This window comes from Triticum dicoccoides, chromosome 6A, assembly GCF_002162155.2.
Source record: "Triticum dicoccoides isolate Atlit2015 ecotype Zavitan chromosome 6A, WEW_v2.0, whole genome shotgun sequence".
Taxonomy (NCBI): Eukaryota; Viridiplantae; Streptophyta; class Magnoliopsida; order Poales; family Poaceae; genus Triticum; species Triticum dicoccoides.
Genome location: NC_041390.1, coordinates 146,525,778 through 146,547,454, shown reverse-complemented (window position 1 = coordinate 146,547,454; position 21,677 = coordinate 146,525,778).

Genomic DNA, 21,677 nt, shown 5'->3' with positions numbered 1-21,677 from the left:
CTGCAGTCTAGTGCTCGCCTAAGTTCTCCCACTAGGAGGCTTAGCTGCAGTCCAGTACTCGCCTAAGTTTGTAAAATCCTACCGAGTGGAGAGCAATCCTCCCACTCGGGGGCTTAGCTGCAGTCCAGTACTCGCCTAAGTTCTCCCCCTCGAAGGCTTAGCTGCAGTCCAGTACTCGTGTAAGTTTGTAGAATCCTACCTAGTGGAGAGCAACCCTCCCACTCGGGGGCTTAGCTGCAGTCTAGTACTCGCCTAAGTTCGAGACACATCCCTATCCACAAGGACGACGAGGTGCAGGTCGACTGCAACCTTCTCCTTCGGAGCTATGCCATAAGTACAATGTGCGCTCCATCCCTATCCGCAAGGACGATGAGGTGCGGGTCGACTGCAACCTTCTCCTTCGGAGCTACGCCACAAGTACAATGTGCGCTCCATCCCTATCCGTAAGGACGACGAGGTGCAGGTCGACTGAAACCTTCTTCTTCAGAGCTACGCCACAAGTACAATGTGCGCTCCATCTGTAACGCCCCGGATGTAACTTTCCCAATTTGTACTCCAACTCTTGCCATTTCCGGCGTTAAGTTATATTTATTTCTCGGGTTCGGGTCTTTGTCTCCGTGTGTTGTTGTCTTTGTCATGCATCTCATATCATGTCATCATGTGCATTGCATTTGCATACGTGTTCATCTCATGCATTCGAGCATTTTCCCCGTTGTCCGTTTTGCATTTCGGTGCTTCGTTCTCCTCCGGTAGTCATTTCTAGCTTTCTTTCGTGTGTGGGGTTTAAACATTTTCGGATTGGACTGAGACTTGTCATGCGTCCTTGGTTTACTACCGGTAGACCGCCTGTCAAGTTTCGTATCATTTGGAGTTCGTTTGATACTCCAACGGTTAACCGAGGGACCGAAAAGGCCTCGTGTGTGTTGCAGCACAACACCCCTCCAATTTGGCCCAAAACCCACCAAACTCTGCTCCATCATCTAGAGCGTTCGATCACGATCGCGTGGTCGAAAGCCGCACCTCATTTGGACTCTCCTAGCTCCACTTATGCCTATAAATACACCCCCTCCGTTTTCGGATCTCCTCCCCCACGAAACCCTAAAAAAACCTCTCCGCCGCCGCCGGACAACGTCCGCGCGAGCCGGACGTGTCCGTCCGCTGCCGCCTCAGCCACTCTCCTACCGCCACGTGGCCTCCCCGCCGGTGCCTCCCCGCGCGGCCCGCCCGGCCCGCGTTGGGCCTCCGCGGCCCGCCCCGCCGGCCGCCGTCGCCACCTCGTCACCGGGCCGCCGCAGCCGCCGTCGCCGCCCCGAGCCGCCGCGGAGCTCGCTGGCGTCGCCCGGCCCGCAGCCGGCCCCGGCTCCGGCCACCGCGGCCCCCGGCGCCGCCGCCCCGGCCACCGGACGTCGCCCCCGCCGGCCGCCGTCCTCGTCTTCGCCGGAGTCGCCTCGGGAGGCGCGCCCCGACCCGGTTGCTACAGTGATCCGAAACCCTAGATCCAGATCTGGGTAGTTTTTTTTCACTAAGTCCTCAGAATTTTTACTCCATATGCCCATGTTCGCGGCTCCGTAATTTTGCATCCGTAGCTCCGATTCATGCATATGGCATATCAAAATGTTCACCTCAGAGAGTACATAATTTCATTCCATTGCACCATTTTCATTTGTGTTCATCTTGATGCCCGAAATGCTGTTAGAAGAGGGCTTCATGAGTTAATTGTCAGATCTGCTAGTTCATCTTAGACTTTTGTCATTTTTGCCATGATTATTGTGTGCATGCTATGCATGTGAGTCCTCATATGTTTTGTTAAGGATTTTGTCTTCTTTCCAGAGGTGCAACCCATGAATTTTTGTGATGTGTGTGGTGGCTTGTGCAAGCTTGCAAAGTGAGGCACCCGGTAAATCTGTTTTCAGGGACTTAGTAGTTTTCACTAAGTCTGGGATTTTGGTTCATGATGCCATATGTTCAGCTTGTTTCCTAGTGATTCGTGCCTCTTTTGAGGATGATCTGTAAAGGAGTTTTGTTAACCTTGTTATGCTCTATTCATCCATGTCTTTGTTTGCAATTATGGAGCACCCTAGCTTGAGTCAATCGAGCTCTACTTTTGCTTCATGGTGAATCTGGGCAGATCATCAACTCGTTTGCGATTTTGCCGATGCTATTGTAGTTGATCCGTGCATGCTATGCCATTGTTCTTGCCATGTCTAGCTAGAATTTTGTGCCTTCTTAATGGATGTATGCTTGCCTTGCCATGACTTGCACCGTAGAGAGTGCATCGAGCTTGTTTACATGCCTTCGTGAGTTATATTTCAGCATGTCTCAGTTTTCACCAAGTCTGAAAACTGATTGTGTTTTTAGCTATGTTCGTATGCCCGTTAGTATATTTTGTGAACCCTTTTGGCCCCAGGTCACTTTGGATATTTTGTTAAGCTTGTCGAGTAGCTCCATGCCATGTTCTTACTTGTCTTAATCAGGTCATGTATCATGTTGTTTTGCTGCTCCGAAGAGGGCTATACGATCTGAAATTTCAGACAAGTGTTAATTTCACTAAGTCTGGAATCTGTTTTGGATTTGCGTTTTTGCCATGCTTGTTTGAACCTCATAATGGATGAATTGGTCGTGGCTCAGTGCTAGTCTTTTGTTAAGCATCTTGTGTGCATCCCTGCCATGCATTTTGTTGTCATGTTTGGGTGCTTTAGCATGTTCATTTCATTGCATTTATATGCCTACTTGCTGTAAATCGCAGACCGGTGTCATTTTTGAAACGCTTGCCATTTCCAAACCGTAACTCCGATTCCGGCGTTCTTTATATCGTTTTCAAGCGATTTCATCTCATCTTTCCAGTGGCACCCTTGGAATTCCAAGTTGAGGCCAGGTTCATGCATTTCCTGTCATATCTTGCATTTTGCATCCCGCATCGCGTCCCGCATAGCATTTCATCATTGCATCATATCGCTTGATCCTTGCACGTGGTTGATTGTGTCCTTGTTGCTTGTTTGTCTTGTTTGGGTAGAGCCGGGAGACGAGTTCGCTACCGAGGAGCCCGTTGAGTTTTCTTGTGAGGATCCAGTCAACTCTGACAACTGTGCAGGCAAGATGATCATACCTCGAAATCACTACTATCTTTGCTATGCTAGTTTGCTCGCTCTTTTGCTTGCCAATGCTACGATGCCTACCTTTTGCTTGTCAGCCTCCCAATTGCCATGTTGAAACTCTAACCCACCATGTCCTAGCAAACCGTTGTTTGGCTATGTTACCGCTTTGCTCAGCCCCTCTTATAGCGTTGCTAGTTGTAGGTGAAGATTGGAGTCGTTCCTTGTTGGGACATTTATTTACTTGTTGGGATATCACTATATTGCTATATTATCTTAATGCATCTATATACTTGGTAAAGCGTGGAAGGCTCGGCCTCTCGCCTAGTGTTTTGTTCCACTCTTGCCGCCCTAGTTTCCGTCATATCGGTGTTATGTTCCCGGATTTTTGTGTTCCTTACGCGGTTGGGTTATAATGGGAACCCCTTGATAGTTCGCCTTGGTTAAAGCTTTTCCAGCAATGCCCAACCTTGGTTTTACCATTCGCCACCTAGCCTCTTTTTCCCTCGGGTTACCGGAGCCCAAGGGTCATCTTATTTTAACCCCCCCCCCCCCGGGGCCAGTGCTCCCTCTGAGTGTTGGTCCGAACCGGGCAGCCTGCGGGGCCACCTCGGGGAAACTTGAGGGTTGGTTTTACTCGTAGCTTGACCTATCTGAGTGTGCCCTGAGAACGAGATATGTGCAGCTCCTATCGGGATTTGTCGGCACATTCGGGCGGTGTTGCTGGTCTTGTTTTAACCTGTCGAAGTGTCTTGAATTACCGAGATACCGAGTCTGATCGGAACATCTTGGGAGGAGGTCTATTCCTTCGTTGACCGTGAGAGCTTGTCATGGGCTACGTTGGGACTCCCCTGCAGGGTTTGAACTTTCGAAAGCCGTGCCCATGGTTATGGGCAGATGTGAATTTGTTAATGTCCGGTTGTAGATAACTTGAACCTTAATTAATTAAAATGAATCAACTGAGTGTGTTACCGTGATGGCCTCTTCTCGGCGGAGTCCGGGAAGTGGACATGGTGTTGGAGTAATGCTTGCGCAGGTTGTTCCTCTTGTTTTTCACGCTCACGCTTTGCCTCCTCTTCTCGCTCTCTTTTGTGAATAAGATAGCCACCATATATGCTAGTCGCTTGCTGCAGCTCCACATATATTTGCCTTACCCTTCCTATAAGCTTAAATAGTCTTGATCGCGAGGGTGCGAGATTGCTGAGTCCCTGTGGCTCATAGATTCCTATTATACCAGATGCAGGTCCAGGTGATTCCGCTCCAGGTGACGCGTATGAGCTCAAGTGGGAGTTCGACGAAGACTCTCAACGATACTACGTTTCCTTTCCCGATGATCAGTAGTGGTGCCCAGTTGGGGGTGATTGGGACCGTGTCGCATGTTGGGTTCTCTTTTACTTTGGCGTCGTAGTCGGGCCATGAGTGTTTGGATGATGTATGTTATTTATGTACTTTGATGTGACGTGGCGAGTGTAAGCCAACTATGCATCTCCCCTTTTATTCTATATATTGCATGGGATGTTTGTGATGATTGCCTAACTTGCGACATTGCTTTCAATGCGGTTATGTCTCTAAGTCGTGCCTCGACACGTGGGAGCTATAGCCGCATCGAGGGCGTTACACCATCCCTATCCGCAAGGACGACGAGGTGCAGGTCGACTGCAACCTTCTCCCTCGGAGCTACGCCACAAGTACAATGTGCATTCCATCCCTATCCGCAAGGACGACGAGGTGCAGGTCGACTGCAATGCGTGCTCCGTCCCTATCTGCAAGGACGACGAAGTGCAGGTCGACTGGAGTCACCACCTCGGAGCTATGTATCAAGCACAAAGATTATTCCGAGTAAAGAACAAAGTCCACTTGAAGGCAAAACACAAGCATATTTGGAAATAAACCAAATTCGGATAAATCCTAAAGTTCCAAGCAGCAAATCAAAGTATTCGAGCATCAAGCCCGAAGAAGTTTAACGGTTACAGCAATCACTCGGCATCCCGAGGCAAATTTAAGGCAGATTCAAATCTCATAAGTTTGTTCACTTGGCAGGAGGAGGCCTGGCAGGTTCGACGAACTCGTCCAAGTCGATCCCATCCGCGATCTGAGTGGCAACAGCGATGAAAGTCTCCATAAAGGACTAGAATTCATGCCTTTTGGTGTTGGCGACCTTGATCGCTGCCATCTTGTCTTCAAGAGCTTCCTTAAGTGGACTCGCACCAAGGACATCGCCACGTCAGCACCACACCGGGCGGAGGACTTCTTCCATTCTTGCACTCGGTCAGGGATCTCGTCGAGTCAAGCCATCAGAGATTCCAGGTCGTTTTGAAGCATCGCCCTTGGCCAAAGCAATGAGTCGACTCGTGAGACTGCCACCTTCAGACGTGCGAGGTAACCTGTGACACCGACGACACGAGACTCCAGTCGGAGCACGTTCATGGCAGTTTCGTCGCAAACTGGAGAAGCGATAGGGTCCAGACCCATCTCGACCCTTCCGGTTTCCTCATCAAAGTCTTGACAGAATTCTGCAATCCAAAAATTAGTGAGTCGACTGGACATGATTCATTTGCAAGCATCAACACAGTCAGTTTGAAAGGAGTACCTTCAGCATCAGATAGAGCTTCTTGGCAAGAGTTCTCAGATAAGCTTCCGTGTCATTCCTCTTGTGGACTGCAGACTCCAGCTTTTCATTCAGGACAATTTTATCCTTCTTCAGACGACTCACTTCTCGGTTGGACTCATTGAGGCAGGACTTCAGTTTGTTCACCTCCCCTTCCAGCGCTCCGACTGAAGCCAGCTTCTGGTCTGCAAGGGCAGTTTTATCTTGGGCTTCTTTCTGCGCAGCGGCGAGGTCCGAGTCCTTCTTCTCTAGAGCCAACTTCATTTTCTCTGCAAAAGAAGCAATCGAATCAAACAAGAGATCGAAGAAATATATTGAAAGACAGTCGACAGGCAATTACCTTCCATACTAGCAGCTTCATCTTGAGCTTTCTTCAGATTCTACTGGGCTAGCTCCAAGTCGAGGTTGAGTTGCCTCAGCTTCTCTTCAAGTTCAGCAAACTTGGAAATCAGAGTACAAGATTTCTGCAGGAGGCAAAAGACGTGTCAATCGACAAGATCAAAAATTATTTACTTCCGAGTGAATAAAACCTAAAGAGTTCACTTAGACCCCAGCTAACTGCACGCAGTCGACTGCGGTCTCGGGGACTACACCCAGCGGGTGCACTTGGCGTGCTCCCGCTGGTCAAAACCCCACTCGACTGGTCCGCCCGGGTCGAGTATATAAAAAAACTATTCAGAACCCGGCCAACTGCCAGCAGTCGACCGCGGTCTCGGGGACTACACCCACTGGGTGCACTTGATGTGCCCCCACTGGTTCAGATCCCATTCGACCGGTCCGCCCGGTTCGAGTGGAAGAAAAGAAAGGAAAAAGAACTCAGACCCCAGTCGACTGCCAGCAGTCGACTCCGGTCTCGGGGACTACACCCAGTGGGTGCACTTAGCGTGCCCCCACCGGTTCAGATCCTACTCGCCCAGACCAAGTGGAAGAGCGCAAACACCAAAGACAACAAAACACCCAGCGGGTGTACAGATTCGACGCAAACAACAGGAGATTGTATAGAAGAAAATTTTTCGGGTAGCATATCCTGATAGAACAAGGTCAGTTGAAAGTTTACTTACCTGGACATTGGCCCGAAGAGCAGCGCTGGCGTCCTAAGCAGCCTGGCTATTCTCGTGCACCGTCTTTATCCGCTCCATCATCACGTTAGCCTGATGGATGGCTTCCACAGCCGCATCCGACTGGTTTTCCAGGACAGGGTAGCTGGTGAAGAAGAGGGCAGACCACCTAGGTGCAGCAGCTTGGACCTCCGAGGCGTGAGATGGGACGACTGAAGGAATCACCAGTACAGTCGACGGTGCGGGGCGCTCACTCGACAAGGGTACAACGAAGGTTACAGAGGCCCCGCCCGCATCTTCAGATTGATGGACGGTTGGTGTTGTCGTTGGTCCCTGTTGAGACGCCTTACCATCCGCCACCTTTTTATTCTTCCTGGGCCTAGGAGCCACATCTTCATTGTCATCTGGGAGATCGATGATGTTGGGTGGAGCTGTGGAGAAGATCAGTTGACCCCAAAGTGAACCGCTAGAATTCAATCGACCGAGTAGTCAAGAGCAAGATCATAAGAGTTTTTACCTGGGTTGGAGGTAACCGCATCTTCCATCTCCTCGTCTCAGTACTGGTAAGAAGAGGTTCCTGATGTAGCAGCACTGCAAAGGTCCGCACTGAGTCGGTTACGTTCTGTTGCTCGAGTCGACGAAAAGAACAAGTCAAATGATTACCCGGAGATGGTAGGGACGGTCACTTTGATCCTGGGCAAAGCCTTTTGCAGTTTGGGGGAGGTGGCTTTCGGTGCTTTTGTCGCTGGAGGCGGCACAACCTCGGGCTGCTTCGGAGCCTTCTCAATCAGCGCTGGGGAAGACGTCCGGGGGCGCTTCAAAGATTGCCCAGTCGGCGCAGTCGCCAGGTCCGGGGTGCTCGTCGGGTCGTGAGCGTGCTTGGATCTCCCCTCTCTGCAAGGAGGCAAGTCGACCTCTTCGTCATCAGTCGAGTCATCGCTCTCCTTGTCCTCCTCGGCATCCGAGTGCCACTCGCCACTCTCGCCCCCGCTCGCTCCTTCCTGGAAGTCTTGCCCCTGCACTCCATTGGGCATTGAGTACATATCAATGAGAGCCTGAAAAGACAACAAGCAAAAGAAATACAGTCGACCATCAACAAGGTGTCACACAGTGAATTGAGAAGATACTTGGCAAAGCGGAACCATACCTGTTCCGGCTGGCGCGAGTGGTCGAATGGTATCTCCCTCCTAGACCCCCGGGGATGGTCTTTGTCGCTAGTGATTCCTCTCAGCCACTTCTCCAAGGTGCCTTCACTGACGTCCTCTGGGTGGATCCGAGTGGAGTCCTCGAGTCCCGAGTACATCCACATCGGATGGTCACGGGCCTGAAGCGGTTGGATGCGTCGACTGAGAAAGACCTCCAGCAGGTCCATCCCAGTCAACCCGTCACGGACAAGTTGGACGACCGGCTCGACCAACACCTTGACCTGCGCCTTCTCTTCTGGGACCACCCTCAAGGAGGAGGGATTCTCCACTCGAGCTAGAGAAAAGGGAGGAAGTGCAGTCGACTGGCCCGGAGTCGGCTGGTCCTTACAGCAAAACCAAGTCCACTGCCAGCCCCGGACCGAGTCGGGAAGGATCATCGCTGGGAAGGTACTCTCGTTCCTCATCTGGATACCAAGGCCCCCGCACATCTAGATCATGTGCGTCCTCTCGTCACTTGGGTTGGCCTTCTTGACCGACTGGGAGCGATAGGTGAAGATGTGTTTGAAGAGACCCCAGTGCGGTCGACAACCCAAGAAATTTTCACACATCGACAGAAAAGCAGCCAGATAGACTATGGTGTTGGAAGTGAAGTGGTGGAGTTGAGCCTCGACGAAGTTCAGAAAGCCATGAAAGAAAGGATGGGGAGGCAAAGAAAACCCGCAGTCGACGTGGGTGGCGGGGAGAACGCACTGCGGCTCGGTCTTGTTGCCCGGGAGCCGCGCCGATTTGTGGGGGATCAGTCCCCCCTCCACCACATCGTCGAGCGGATCTAGTCGCCCTGGATCCAGCCCGGCGGCAGGCCGGATCTTGACGACGATCCGCCCCGGCTGGTCCTCTTGCCCTTCACCTTCGCGATCGCCTTCTTCGCGCGCTCCAACGCCACCGTCATCTCTTTCCCCATGGCGGCGGATCGAGTCCGAGCGAGGTTGCAACGCCGAGAGCGGAAGCAAGCGCGGCGGAGAAGTATGAGGAAGAAGGAAGAAAATGGGAGCACGCTGTGCAAAGACCCGGCCCGGTGCCTTTTATAAGGTCATTCCCCGAGTGACTGGCTGGTAGGCCCAGACGATCTAAACAAATACCGCAACAGTCGCGCGCGCAATATGTGGCGAAAAAGGTGGAGTGGAGATCGAGGCGACCTGCCTAATCCGCCCCGATTACCACGGCCCCGCTCGTCTGGCGCGCTTCCCAAAATTGAATCCTGCGAAATCCGCAGAGAGCAGAGCAACTTGTCAGACTGAAAACATCCTCCACATTATCATTCGGAACTCTACCGTGAAAGTTCACTCGACAAAAACTAAGAATGGACCAAGGCGACTGAAAAAGAAGTTGATGTTATCTTCCCCAGTTCACTGATCCAGAGCAAGATATACTCATAGCACGAAGAATGAGTCAGAAGTGTTCTCAACTCCTTCCTCACTCAAACCCTGATCCATTCGGGGGCTAATGACGAAGCTATGTACCTAGGGTAGGGTCATGGATCTGTCCAGGATACCCTCCCCAAGGACACCTCTAAAATAACCAGAAGAAGTCGAAGAAAAATCATCGTCCACTCGACCATAAAGCTATGTTCCACTCGACAGTCTTGACGACACTCGACGATACAAGAAACCACTCGGAGTGTAGAAGGCCTAACGTCACTCAGGATGGCAACGGTCGGTCATTCACTCTGTAACCTTAAAGATCAATTATATCTCTTTATTACTAGCGTTACCAGTAACACCCTACCTTAATGTACATTGAACCCTTTGTAACGTGGGCTGGCTGGGGTCCTGGCGCACTCTATATAAGCCACCCCACTCCTCCGGGACAAGGGTTCGCACCCCCTATAACTCACACGCATATATCCAGTCGACCGCCTCCGGGCTCCGAGACGTAGGGCTGTTACTTCCTCCGAGAAGGGCCTAAACTCGTAAAACTCGCGTGTACAACTCCTCCATAGCTAGGATCTTGCCTCTACATACCTACCCCCATTCTACTGTCAGGCTTAGAACCATGACACTTGTGGTATGGATCGAGGATTTCCTCCTACACATCCACATGGCCCGCGGTGATGACCTACACGCCATCAAATACCTCCCCCTCAAACTCAAAGGACCAGCTCGGCATTGGCTCAACAGCTTACCAGCAGAGTCCATTGGCTGTTGGGAAGATTTGGAAGCCGCATTCCTCAACAATTTCAGGGCACTTATGCGCGACCACCAGATGCTGATGACTTGAGCCACATAATTCAGCAGCCAGAGGAATCGGCCAGGCAATTATGGACACGGTTCCTAACAAAGAAAAATCAAATCGTCAACTGCCCAGATGCAGAGGCCCTAGCAGCTTTTAAGCACAACATCCGCGACGAATGGCTCGCCCGGCACCTTGGCCAGGAAAAGCCGAAATCTATGGCAGCCCTCACGACACTCATGACCTTCTTTTGTGCGGGAGAGGACAGCTGACTGGCTTGTAGCAATAACATATCAAAGAACCATGGTACTTCGGATACCAAGGACGGCAACGGCAGCTCACGTTGCAACAAACATAAGCGCCGCGTTAACAGCGACAATACCGAGGATACGACAGTCAATGCCGGATTCAAAGGCTCTAAATCCGGTCAGCGGAAAAAGTGATTCAAAAGAAGCACTCCGGGCCCATCCAGTTTGGACCGTATACTCGATCGCTCGTGTCAAATACACGGCACCCCTGACAAGCCAGCCAACCACACTGACGGTGTCCTGGACTAGGGGGTACTCAACACGTCATCTCCTGATCTGATAGATTGGGCCGAGGACCCCCGTGGCCGTATACTCATGGGTCAGTTCAGACAACTGCCGCATACAAGGAAGATTCCACAAGACTTGGCAATCAAGACAAGGACTTCTCCCCACCGGCGTATTCGGCTAGGACTGTTGTTAACCTAGGCCTCTGGTACATTATATAAACCAGGGCCAGGCTAGTCGACAATATACAACTTCATCATATACAACATACAATCATACCATAGACTAGCTTCTAGGGTTTAGCCTCTCTGATCTCGTGGTAGATCTACTCTTGTACTACCCATATCATCAATATTAATTAAGCAAGACGTAGGGTTTTATCTCCATCAAGAGGGCCTGAACCTGGGTAAAATATCGTGTTCCCTGCCTCCTGTTACCATCCGGCCTAGACACACAGTTTGGGACCCCCTACCCGAGATCCGCCGTTTTTGACACCGACATTGGTGCTTTCATTGAGAGTTCCGCTGTGTGATCGACAAAAGGATCGATGGCTCGCCTGCAGATCAACTGCGACTTCGGCGTCTTCGTTACCAGTTCAACTGGTCACCTTGGTTCGACCAAGAATTGCGCCTCGCATTCGGATCACCATATTCGGACGAGGGCCTTCATCAAACATCAACTCTGATCTCTATCAAGATGATGGAGGAATCGTCCATGGAGCTCTGGGGCTCAACGTCAACATTGCCCTCGGGCGACCGTGCTGTTTTTCCGGACAGCGAATGCGTATCCGCCTCCACCGCCTCCTCGAGTATCACTTTGACGATCGCTTTGGTGGAATTGTGAGGAATTGGGTCTATAACAACCCAGGAAAATTTCGTCGAGTTCCGATGGGGGAATCTCTAGCAATCCACGATATACCGGAGCCCTGTCAAATCTGGATGGGAATTTGGACGAGTTTAGGGCGTGGTGTCCGGTTTCTAGCTCGGACGTCCTTTGGAAGATCCAACCGTTGATCGGCTGCGGAATTCCTATATCTACCACCTCTCAAAATTTCATCTCGATCCGATCGTCCAAATTCCAGGAACCTTCCGATTAGTGCATCACTTTTCGGATCTATTTCCTGCGCGAGAACGAATCCGACCCGAGTTCATCTTTTTTATCAATGGGATTTCGGACATCCCTTTTGAAGAAAGTTTTGTATGGGGTATTGTGTTTTGTTCCCGAACACACCCCACTAACTTTAAAGATCTTCTGAACATGATCTTCAACATCATGCTGGTGTCAAACCAGTCCGGCAATATTGCTCCACGGCAACCGACCTGCGCTAGACACATCGTCACTTTATTGAGCCGAGCTCAACTTCTTCGGATCATCATCTTGGCAAGCCAAATAAGAGTCCGGCATCGCGATGGATAAATCATCATCAACATCGCCGCCCCACGGATTACACGGAGCGGGCATACCGGCATCGCCGCACGGTCGCTTCATCAAGCCGGCATCGACCACGTCACGACCTGCATCGACAGGGCCGCACTATTGCTTCTTCAAGCTGGTGTCCATCGCGCCGACCTACTTCGACTCATCGGCTGACGTCAAGGCTTCGACATCTCGGCTGGACCGGGGGCTTCGCCATCTCTTCATCAACCTACTCCGGACACTTCGGCGTCACTAGCCGACTAGCTCCGTCACGTTAGCTGGGCCGAGGGCTTTGCCTCGGTGAGTCAACCTTTACCAGCATTGCCATGCCATCGTTTTATCGCCCATCAGGCAATGGGTGTGCGGAGCATGTCCCAATTTTAGGAATCACATTCCTTCGGATTGCTACAACAAATAAACTAGGTGCTACTAATCCCAGTATTTTTTGCTTGTTTGGGTTCATTTTTCCCAAGGAATTATTACTCTGGTTTGTCCGTCATATGTACACATGTCTATCAAATGGTGGCTGCATTAACGACAGTCGCATGGTGGTTCGGTCAGTTTCCGTACATAGTCCGGCGAACGCCACACTCGGAGCTCGGACCGACCTGCGAATTCAGGCTTTGCCACGCCTTTACCGCATCACGCCGATGCCCTGCATCGACTTGACTTCGGCGCCAGGCCATATTTCTTTTATTACTCACTTTGCATAAATTATTTATTATTCAACGATTTTTTTAATTATCATTATTACTATTATCTCCGGTTTGCACTATTTTTTGTGCACAGGAAAATGATCCGGGGACTTCGGCGTCACTCTTCCGGTCTGCATTGATCGTGCTATGTCACCACTTCGGCGTGTCAAGCTCTCCGCTCCGCCACCTCGGGACCAGCTTGAGGGATGGAACCTTGCCCCGCATCATGCTCGGACCGCGTCATCAATACCGAACACATTAACCAGCTAAGTCGCTTTCATGCTCAAAGCTTTAATTTCTAACTTGCGTTCGGTTCGACCAAGCATTATACTTTTTTGGAAAAAAGTTGCTTCTAAAAAATTTCCTTGTCCAAACTTTGTTTGTGACGCATAAATTCAAATACCCCGTTTACTTGGGGGATTCCTTTATGAAGCTTTTCCTGTTGCATATGATTATACTTGTACGGCTTCGTTCCTTGTTCGTGTATTACGCCACAATATGCACCACATTGACTTAAGCGATTTGCAAGCTGGGTTGCCTCGCTCCTGTGTTTACCCCTACGTTCCCGATTGTTCGGCTAGGGAGTAAAGGGAGCACCTCTGCAATTGTCACGATCGAGTCACCCGAGCCGGACCTCAGACTGGGTGAAGCCGAAAGCTAGCGCTCTTACAGTTATTCAATGATGGTCGGCACACAACGGAACTCATGAGTACAAAAAATCTATTGCACAAGTCTCATAATAACAATGAGCGCCGAAGAAAGGTATCGGTGGGGGTACTATTTTCTTCGAAGATGCTTCTTACACTTTTCAGTAATATAGCATAAGTTCCCTGAGCGCGCTTTGTCTGTTACAGCCTTATGGCCTGATTGCCTGGTTATTGGAAACACCGTCGATATTCTCGACAGATGGAGTACATAACACTTTTCGGTCCTTGACCAAAGAGGGAGAAGCCGACGGTCGGTTAAGACACGTTTAAAGTTTGGTTGAACATAGATATGATATAAGTACTTCGGTACATGGAATCATTCTTTTACTCAAGTCACTTGGGGGCTCTTAAGTTTATTTGAGCCGTTTTATAATAAGTGTTCTTCTTCTTAGTCGTTGCAAAGTTTTATCATTATTATTTATCACTCCTTTTTTCGACACGGGTGTGCGGTCACTAGCTGGGGAGCCTAATTTCTCTCTCAAAGCCGCTAGAGTTTAGTTTGCTAAACTGGCCTGATGAGAAGTACTCCGCCCTCGGGGTAGGAGATTGAAGCCGTAGGCTGACCCGCTCGAAGTATTGAGATAGGATGTATCATGTTAAAGCACGACAGAAGCACTTCTTTTTTCTAAGACCAATTTTCGGATTGGCACCGAACACTTGATCTTGTTCGGACGTCATGTTTTTACTGACGTTTCTTGGTTTTCCAAGCTTTTTGGCACTTTTAAACTACTTGTGCTTTTCCAGCATTAGTCTCGCAGTGCAACGCCGGACACCTTTAGGGATTCGGCAAAAACATTCTCAGATATTGCTATATATGCATCGGTGTCGAATTGTGTCTTCGGTCAATAGTTGGGTTGCCCGGCTCCTGCACTTGCTTCCTACGTTCCGTTTTGTTCGGCTAGGCGTGCAAAGGGAGAACCACTGCGATTGTGCTTCCTGCTCACATGGTTAAGCACCTTAGTGGAGAAAGCCGAAAACTGACTGTCACAATAAGCGTGAACTGGTCAGCGATCCGATGACTATGACGGGCCATTCATAACATTGGCCAAAGTGTTTACGGCTTGACCTCGACTGTCCCCGAACACTACCGGGGGCTATTAACTGGCCTCCCAAACTAAATCCTTGATATTTTGCTCTTACATTCGAGTTGAGGTTTCATGATCATGCTTAGCATGACAACCCAAAGAAATGAACCGATAGCGGGACTATTTTCTTTGGAATACATTTCTTCGGTTAAACAGTAATATAACATATCTCTCTGCGTACCTTTGTTTATAAAACTGTGTGGCCAGATTGCCTTGTTTGTTGTAAATCTTTTCCCTCATAAAGGTTTTACAAAGTAGGACAAACACTCCTCGGCTACTGGCCGAGGAGGCGGAAGCCGATGGTCAGTCAACAAAGTTTTGTACAATGCGGATCTGAGCATTAATGACGTAAAGTACTTGGATACATAGAGTCATTACACATAATTTGTGATTTTAATATGGATATTGATCCTTAATTCGGCCACCCGTGCCCGCATTAAGGCTCAGGGGCTACTGGGCTTCAGGCTTATTATTTACAAATATTAAAGGGGCACATCAATCCCCTGATCTGGTGTTGCCACCCGACCAGTGTCTCGGGGGCTACTGCATTGCTTGTCCAATGCAGAAAATTTTATGTGCAATATAGTTTCCAAGGAGATTTTGATCCTCAGGATGGTCGGCCGCACCCAACCTAAGTCTCGAGGACTGAGCACGCCGCTTTTAGTGTCCCGAAGTATTCTGCCGAGCTTGGACTTGATCCTCAGGCCGATTTTGCAAATCAACCTGAGTCTCAACGGCTACTAGGATCAGCGGTCTTACGTCATCCTTCAGGTGCATCTCGGGTTTTAGACCGATACACACCTTGAGGGATACTGGCTATATATCTCGGCAGAGAATAAATTGCACCAATAAAAAATATTCACAAAAATCGGCCCACATTCGGGGTGGTGCACCACCTCGGAAGCAGCCCGGCATAAAGCTCGGGCGCTAGTGGCTGGCTCCATAGAGGGCATTTCCGGCATTAAGCTCGGCTAAACTCCTTTAAACTTCTTTGAACCAAGGTAATTTACGACACCTCAGATATAGTCCGGCGTTGGAGCTCGGATACATAGTCCGGCGTTGGAGCTCGGATACATTCCGGTGTTAGAGCTGGGAAGCGGTCCGGCATTGGTGCTCGGCTGCAAAAGATACCTCGAATGCAGTCCGGCGTTGGAGCTCGGACGCAAGAGGACGCTGCCTCCCGGGAACAATTTCAAACCCGAGGCGTGGCTTAAAAATAACAAGGCATTGATAAAGGCCGGAAACTTAAAGGGGCTCCTCGGATACCCGATGTATAAACTTGTCGAATTCATTTCGCCGATCCTCAAGATCGAAGATGAGAAGATTTGTTGAACCAGTTTTCAAGACCGACGACCGAAGATGAAGAACAGTTCGGAAGAATCGAGGAGCGTCCCTAACTTGAAGACCGGTTCAGGGGGCTACTGATGGTGTCCTGGACTAGGGGGGTAAACAACACGTCATCTCCCGATCTGATAGATTGGGCCGAGGACCCCCGTGGCCGTATACTCATGGGCCAGTTCGGACAACTGCCGCATACAAGGAATATTCCACAAGACTTGGCGATCAAGACAAGGACTTCTCCCCACCGGCGTATTCGGCTAGGACTCTTGTTAACCTAGGCCTCTGGTACATTATATAACCAGGGCCAGGCTAGTCGACAATATACAACTTCATCATATAAAACATACAATCATACCATAGGCTTGCTTCTAGGGTTTAGCCTCTCTGATCTCGTGGTAGATCTACTCTTGTACTACCCATATCATCAATATTAATCAAGCAGGACGTAGGGTTTTACCACCATCAAGAGGGCCCGAACCTGGGTAAAATATCATGTTCCCTGCCTCCTGTTACCATCCGGCCTGGACGCACAGTTCGGGACCCCCTACCCGAGATCCGCCGGTTTTGACATCGACACACACCAACAGGGATTGCTGGGTGTTCAAGCAGGCCAGCAAGTTAAATGCTGAAAACAAAGATAAGGGGTCACATAGCAATGACGAGGAGGAGCCCCGGCAGCCGAACACCGGAGGACAGAAGAGGTTCCCCCCACAAGTGCGGACGGTGAACATGATATACGCAACCCACATCCCCAAGAGGGAGCGGAAGCGTGCGCTAAGGGACGTATATGCGTTGGAGCCAGTCGCCCCAAAGCTCAACCCATGGTCCTCTTGTCTGATCACCTTCGATCGCAGGGACCACCCCACTAGTATCCGTCATGGCGGATTCGCCGCACTGGTCCTAGACCCAATCATTGACGGATTTCACCTCACTCGAGTCCTTATGGATGGCGGCAGCAGCCTGAACCTGCTCTACCAGGACACAGTGTGCAAAATGGGCATAGACCCCTCAAGGATCAAACCCAAAAAAATGACCTTTAAATGCGTCATACCAGGTGTAGAGGCCCATTGCATAGGCTCAGTCACACTGGAAGTGGTCTTCGGATCCCCGGATAACTTCCGAAGCGAAGAGTTAATCTTCGATATAGTCCCGTTCCGCAGTGGCTATCATGCACTGCTCGGGCGAATCGCATTTGCGAGATTCAACGCGGTACCGCATTATGCATATCTCAAGCTCAAGATGCCAGGACCTCGGGGGGTCATCACAGTTAATGGAAACATAGAACACTCTCTCCGCACGGAGGAGCACACCGCGGCCCTTGCAGCAGAAGCACAAAGTAGCCTCTTAAGGCAATCCACCAGTTCAGCGATCGAAGACCCGGACACCTTCAAGCGCGCCTGGAGTAATCGGCAACAAGACCACCTGGCATCTTCCAAGCTCGCATAGCAATGCGGCCCCCACCCCAGTCCCAGCCAACCAGCTAAATTCGTGCCCCACGTACATAATTACACATTGAAAATACCATGGGCACAGGTGGGGAGTGGGGCACGACTACGACACGCCCTAAGACGCGGCTCAACCGCACTAGGGGCTCCCCACCTTATTGTTTTTTCTCTCTTTCAGGACTTTACTCCCTGGAAACACCGTCCGGCAGTATGTTCGCCGGACACACGATACAATAACCAAGGAGGCAGAAAGCTATGTCGCATCATGGAATTCCCAGGTGGTCTCTGATAATGAGTGAAATACCTGCTTTCAATAACATTCCTCAGCTTGTCCTCGGAAGGGACATGTCAAATAGTCCCACATTTTTCTTATCGCACTACTTGTATAATTTTGCTTTACTGCACCTTCTTGAATAAACAATGCATAGCACTAGACTATTATCGCATTCTCTATTCTTTTTATATATACATATATGTTCATTCATGACATTCAGCACCCGTACACTCTAGTACGGCCAATACGCCAGGGGCTTAAGCGTACCCCATAATACGGTGTAAGAAGTCCGAACACTTTCGACAGTGCGGCACCCCGAACTTATAGCATTATATGAATCAGCTCCTAATCATGTCTTGGGTCAATAGTTGGGTTTGCTTGGCTCCCATGTTTTGGTACCTTACATTACGCTATATCGGCTAAGGTAGCACTGGGAGAACTACTGTGATTGTGCCCCGGTTCAGCTGGGCTAAGTACCTCAGTAGAGAAAGCTAAAACTGACTATCATGATAAGGCGACAGACTGGCGCTGTTCGAGAGGTTTCGAGTCCCTAAAGACTTATGCCGCTTAGAGCGAGGAGTCGGCTTTGTCCGACTTAAAGGCGTGTATAGCGCCTCGAATTCGGTCTTCCGAATACTAGGGGCTTCGCCAAAATTTAAAATTATAGAATTCTATGGCTAAGTGAGAGTGATAACGCATTATATTCTGATTCCCTTGTTCGTTGTGCTGAGCACCTCCCTCGAAGGACCCAACAATGGGGGAAAGAGCGCTCAGGTTTATCCCGAACACCCCAACACTCATGGCATGGGGGCAGAAGCCGACGACTGGCCATCTCTCAGATTTGATAAACAGCCGCACAGAAGGTAATATTTTAAATTCAAACAAGCGTTGCATAGCGCATATGAACAAGTTTTCATAATACAGGATCACACGAGCAAGTTTACTCAAAAAATACATCTTTTGCACACTCGTCCACTACAAGACGGGCACCCTTCAGGACACCCTCATAATACATCTCGGGGTGGAGATGCTCCTTGCCGTGCGGCAGCCCCTCCTTCACCAGCTTCACGGCGTCCATCTTGGCCCAGTGCTCCTTCGCACGGGCGAAAGCCCGGCGTGCACCTTCGATGCAGACGGACCGCTTGATGACTTCCAGCCGTGGGCAGGCATCCACAAGCCGCCTCACCAGGCCGAAGTAGCTGTTGGGAAGGGCGTCGCCAGGCCACATCCAGACTATAAAGCCCTTCATGGCCTGTTCGGCCGCCTTGTGCAGCTCGACCAGTTGCTTCAGCTGGTCGCTCAGATGCATCGGGTGTTCGGTCCCAGTATACTGAGACCAGAACAACTTCTCCGTTGAGCTTCCCTCCTCGGCCTGGTAAAACTTCGTGGCCTCCGACATGCTGCAGGGCAAATCTACGAATGCTCCTGCAGAGCTCCGGATTCGGGTAAGTAACAAGTAATTTACTCTCACATGCTTGCTTTGCATATTGAATGCCTTACCCGCCGCTATCTTCCTCATCGCCTCAATATCCAGGAGGGCCTTCTGGGCTTCAGCCTTTGCATTCTTTGCGCTCTCGAGGGCCACGGCAAGCTCGGACTCTCGTGTCTTCGAGTCAAGCTCCAAAGCCTCGTGTTTCTTCACGAGAGCCTGGAGCTCTTGCTGCACCTCGCCCACCCATGCCTCTTGCCTTTCCCGCTCGGTGCGCTCCTTGGCTGCTTTGTTTTCGGCCTCGGACAGCGCTTGCTTCAGGGTCGCCACTTCGGTCGTGGCCCTTGGCACATTCATGATGATCCTGTCATTTCGCAATCGCATCTTATATATATATATATATAGACAAGGTATTACTTACCTTTGTTCTCTTCGAGCTGCCTCTTGGCAAGGCCGAGTTCTTTCTCGGACCCCTTGAGGTCCTGCTTCAGTGCGGCGACCTCCGCAGTCAGTGCGGCAGAGGTCAGCAGCGAAGCCTGCATACGCATATAGACATACTTATATTAGACTCCTGCAGATATCATTTGATCCTCTATTCGGCTTTTCTTTGTGAACACCAAACAGAGCATCAGGGGCTACTGTCTATGCCATAATATTTTTCCTATATTTTAAACACTTACCTCAAAGCCTGTTAGAAGGCTGGCACAGGCTTCAGTAAGTCCTCTCTTGGCGAACTGAACCTTCTTGATCACCGCACTCATAATAGTGCGGTGCTCTTCGTCGAGGGAAGCGCCACGAAGCGCTCCCAGCAGGTTGTCCGGTGCCTCTGGATGGACAGAGGTCACCGGCACAGGCGTCTTGCTCCTTTTGGAAGGAGGCCGCCTGCCCGAATCCAGAACCACTGGAGGTTCCGGCGCAGTGTTTGGCTCAGGGCCGAACTTGGAGCCCTCGGGAGCCTTACTCCCTTTGCTCCCGCAGTCCGGAAGGTCGCCTTGAGGCGCCTCCGGGACTGTGTCCCCTCGACCCGGCGCCTCTTGAGACAATACCTCGGCATTGTCCGTAGGGCAAGGTGAAACGCCCACGATGCGGCTATATCTCCCACGTGTTGAAGCACGACATAGAGGCATAACCGCATTGTAAGCAATGTCGCAAGTGAGGTAATCTTCACACAACCCATGTAATAAATAAGGGAAAGAGATACATAGATGGCTTACACTCGCCACATCACACAATAGCATAAATATCATTACATTTCATCCAGATACAATCAAGGTCTGACTACGGAACCAAAATAAAGATAAACCCCAAAAGCAACAATGTCCCCGATCGCCCCAACTGGGCTCCACTACTGATCGTCAGGAAAGGAAACGTAGTATCATCCTGCGTCCTCATCGAACTCCCACTTGAGCTCAGTTGAATCTCCTGGAATGGCATCATCGGTCCCTACATCTGGTTTTGAAGTAATCGGTGAGTCACAGGGACTCAGCAATCTCACACCCTCGCGATCAAGACTATTTAAGCTTATAGGAAGGGTAAAAGTATGAGGTGGAGCTGTAGCAAGTGGCTAGCATATATGGTGGCTAAACATACGCAAGAGGGAGCGAGAAGAGGAGGCAAGGCACGGTCGAGCATAACTCGAGATCGTGTTCTCTTCTCGGACTCCGCCAAAAAATAGACCATCACGGCCACACACTCTGTTGATCCATTTTAATTAAGTTAAGGTTAAGGTTTTCTACAAGCGGACATTAACAAATTCCCATCTGCCCATAACCGCAGACACGACTTTCGAAAGTTCAAATCTCTGTATGGGTGTCCCAACTTAGCCCATCACAAGCTCTCACGGTCAACGAAGGATATTCCTTCTCCCAAGACAATCCGATCAGAATCGAAATCCCGGTTACAAGACATCTAGACAATGGTAAAACTAAACCAGCAAAGCCGACCGAATGTGCCGACAAATCCCGACAGGAGCTGCGCATATCTCGTTCTCAGGGCACACTCGGATGAGACATCCTACCAGTAAAACCAACCCTCAAGTTGCCCCGAGGTGGCCCCGCAGTCTACTCGGTTCGGACCAACACTCAGAGGAGCACTGGCCCAGGGGGGTTTAAATAAAGATGACCCTCGGGCTCCGGAAACCCAAGGGAAAAGAGGCTAGGTGGCAAATGGTAAAACCAAGGTTGGGCCTTGATGGAGGAGTTTTATTCAAGGCAAACTGTCAAGGGGTTCCCATTATAACCCAACCGTGTAAGGAAATCAAGGAACATAACACCGGTATAACGGAAACTAGGGCGGCAAGAGTGGAACAAAACACCAGGCATAAGGCCGAGCCTTCCACCCTTTACCAAGTATATAGGTGCATTAAAATAGACAAGATATAATAATGATATCCCAACAATAAACATGTTCCAACAAGGAACAAACTCCAATCTTCACCTGCAACTAGCAACGGTATAAGAGGGGCTGAGCAAAGCGGTAACATAGCCAAACAACGGTTTGTTAGGACAAGGTGGGTTAGAGGTTTGACATGGCAATATGGGAGGCATGATAAGCAAGTGGTAGGTATCGTAGCATAGGCATAGCAAAAGAGCGAGCATCTATTAAGCAAAGATAGAAGTGA